Below are 3,343 nucleotides of genomic sequence, written 5' to 3'. Positions count from 1 at the left end.
AATGATTTCAATGATTTCATGATTTCATATAATTTCATGCGATTCGAAATCGATTTCAAGAGGTGGGGTTACATGATTCTTGGGACTGAATAGCCCCTCGGTCAAATTCTTAATTTTGCAAATAAAAATATTGCATTTCCAACAAGATACATGAATTTTTTATGAAATTATAAACTATAATGAAAAAAATGTAAATAAGAAGCCTGAAAACTCTCGAATTTTATAAAATACCAATACCGCACTTTTATAATTTTGAGTATTTTTAAAAATATGTCTTTATTGGTATGACCTTGGAGACTAACGAAAACAAGTGGGGCACCTTACATAACGACTTCGTTAGGATCTTCACGTGGGTTGAATGCTAGAGATTGATCAGCAACCTGGGTCCGAGCAGTGTTGCGGAACGACCGTGTTATTCACATAAATAACACGATAATTCTCGATCAATCTAGAAATGTTCTATCTCTTCTCATATTATTCCTATCCCCACCGAGTGAGTCACGCCTACCCGGAAGGGAAATGGCTTAATGGCCGGGACTTGTTTTATATTTTAAAAACTATTTGATAACTTATTTATTTTCTTTGTAAAAAATAATTTTTGGTAGTATTTTTTGTTTATTATTTGGGAAGATCACGTGTAATCTGAAGTTTTAAAAAATTTCAAATATATTTTTTTTAAATTATAAATGTTCATATTGTTTTTGAAATGTTTTTTTTTAATATGTTTTTTCTTCGTAAATTTTTTAAAATTCGCCTAGTATTTTTTTAGAAATTTTGTTCAGTCGAATTTTTTTTTGGAGAATTTTTATTACGCGAATTTTCATTACGCGTATTATCACCTTTTGTTTTTTAATTCTCAGACTTTTAAATAAAAGACGTTTTTATTTAAACATTTCGAACGTGCAATTATTTGAAAAGTAGGTTTTTATAAGAACTTTTTATTATTGATGTTTTCAACTCGAGAGCTTCAAGACATTTTAACGTAACTGTAACGTAACTGTAACGTAATTGTAAACTTTTAAGTTTCAATTATGAAAATGTTATCAAATTCCTATTTTACGAAACCTTAAAAAAAGAGCCTTAAATAAAAGATTTTACATTTTAAAACCAGATTACCCGCAACGAGTCCTCGTGAACAATTATTTATAACAGATCATAGATTAAAGAAAAAAGACATAAATTCCCCCATTATTATTCAATTAAAACAAATACTCCAGTATCAACCAAAATATTGCTCGCCAGTGTTTACTTTGTGCAAACCACAGAGGTTGAATGAGTGAGGGAAATATGGCTATTAAATGGGCCTTTGCCATCACATCCTATTTTTAGAATTTTTATTTTGCGCAAATATAGAAAAGCTGAAGAGGAAATATAAACGTTTTTACAATTAAACCTTCATCGTGTCATAAGGAATGTTTGTGTTAAGTTTCAGGCACGTATGTATTATTAATTAGAAGAAAACTGGATTCGAAGAATTTTTAAATGAAATGGTTAAATTTTAAACTAAAAAGGTAATTTTTAAATAAAAAATATAATTGTTCAATATTTAGTTTAAAATAATATAATTCTAACAAACAAAAATAAAACCAAATTTTAAATCAGTGATAATTTTTGAACTAGAGTAATTAATATTAAACTGGGATACTTCAATTGTCAACGAAAAAGATTAAACAAAATACATTAATGTTCAACAACTAAATAATTTAATTTTGTACTAAAAAATATTAATTTCAAGACAAAAATAGAACAGTTATATTTTCGGTTGAGAAAATTAATTTTCAACAAAAGAGATGACTTTTTAAGTAAAATTATTGAATATTTACTGGGGTTAATTACATTTTTAGGTTAAAACAAAATGATTAAGAAAAACTAATAAAAAAGTTACTTTTTCGAATAAAGTGATGAGTTTTCAAATAAAATGATGAATCTTCAAAAAAAAAAATTCAATTAAAACAAAAAGAAGTGTTCAACTGGAAGCTAAATGTTCAGCCACAAACTTAATTTTAAAACAGTGAGGTGAATTTTAACGAGAATTATGGAATAATCAATTGCAATAGTCACAAATTAGATAATCATGGAATTTGTAACCAAAAGGATTATTTTTCAACCAATAACACTAATTTCAACCCAAGAAATGCGAATTTTTAGCTAAAAAAGATTATTTTTAAAGCAAAAATTGAATTAGAATTTGAAATTTTTATTTACAGAAATAATTCAAGCAAATAGCTGATTTTTCAACTAAAATAATGGAATTTTCAAATTGCTCATTTTTAATCAAATAAGAAAAATTTGTTAATTGAGAGAAAAAATGGCAAAAAAGATGTTTAACTTTCATCCAAGAAGATTAATTCTATACCCAAAAGAAAGAATTTGAAACAAATCACATAAATTGTTATTCAATTTTGTATTGCAATTGGAAAAAAGTTAAGCACGTTCTCGAAAAAAAAACCCGACTAAAAACTATCTCATGCAATTCTAGGTGTTCCAGGTTTTCCAGGTATGGTGGACAGTAGACACTCTGTATTTTTAATTATAGATCAAATCATTCTAGAAAAAAAAAAACACTTTACTTGCTTGTCGAGGTGTAGTTCCCTTTTCACTCACAGAAACTAATACCCGATTGTTTAAAATAATTCACAGATAATAATTTTAGTAAATGCACGTAAATTTCAGAAAGTCTCACAAATAAAGAAAATTGTTCGTAAGCGTTCGAATAATAGTTGACATTGGGTTGTAAGCTCTTATATAGGAATCGTGGTAGGTACCACGCGGCCATCCCCACTTTTCCAGACCTAACTTCATTTAACCCCTCCACTCCATTAGTTTGTGAACAAAACGAGCTTAGCTCGGAACGCCGATTCGCGGTTATCAGAGCTGCCAGATAGTGGATGAAATTTACCCCCACCATAACTACCGTTTGGGAGCCGCAAAACAGAAAGTGCATGATCACCACTGTGAGTTCGTATGTAAGCCGAAAATGCACGATTCGACCTCGGAGTTCTGCTGTACGATGATTGCCGATCTGAAGGCTTCGGAAGACTTCGGTGGTCTTCTATTTATATCTTGCTCCCCATTTTAAAGAAACTGAAGAAATTGGCGATTTGGATCTTTTGCGTGATTCTTAATTTCATGCATACGTCGATTTTCAGGTTATGTTATAATAATAATAATAAAATAATCAAATACATAACTGAACAAAAAAAAATTTTAAATTGTTTTCAACATGATAGTGAAATTTTAGATAAAAAAATTACATTTTCATCCAAAAAGCTAAATTGTATACTAAAAAAAGGCATTTCTAATAAAATACATGAACTTTGCACAAAAGAAATTTATTTTCCAT

The 3,343-nt window shown here is 28.6% G+C and overlaps 1 protein-coding gene across 1 annotated transcript in view; it reads right to left on the bottom strand.

Annotated features, from left to right (window-relative positions):
* LOC117172502 (uricase) overlaps positions 1-2,801 on the bottom strand; it is an 11,648-nt gene extending 8,847 nt beyond the window's left edge. The window contains exon 1 of the mRNA XM_033360509.1: positions 2,571-2,801. The gene's annotated coding sequence lies outside the window, so the exon portion shown is untranslated. The remainder of the gene's footprint in view (positions 1-2,570) is intronic.
* Positions 2,802-3,343: the final 542 nt, after the last annotated feature.

Source organism: Belonocnema kinseyi, chromosome 1 (genome assembly GCF_010883055.1).
Source record: "Belonocnema kinseyi isolate 2016_QV_RU_SX_M_011 chromosome 1, B_treatae_v1, whole genome shotgun sequence".
Taxonomy (NCBI): Eukaryota; Metazoa; Arthropoda; class Insecta; order Hymenoptera; family Cynipidae; genus Belonocnema; species Belonocnema kinseyi.
This window is presented reverse-complemented; position numbering and strand designations above follow the sequence as displayed.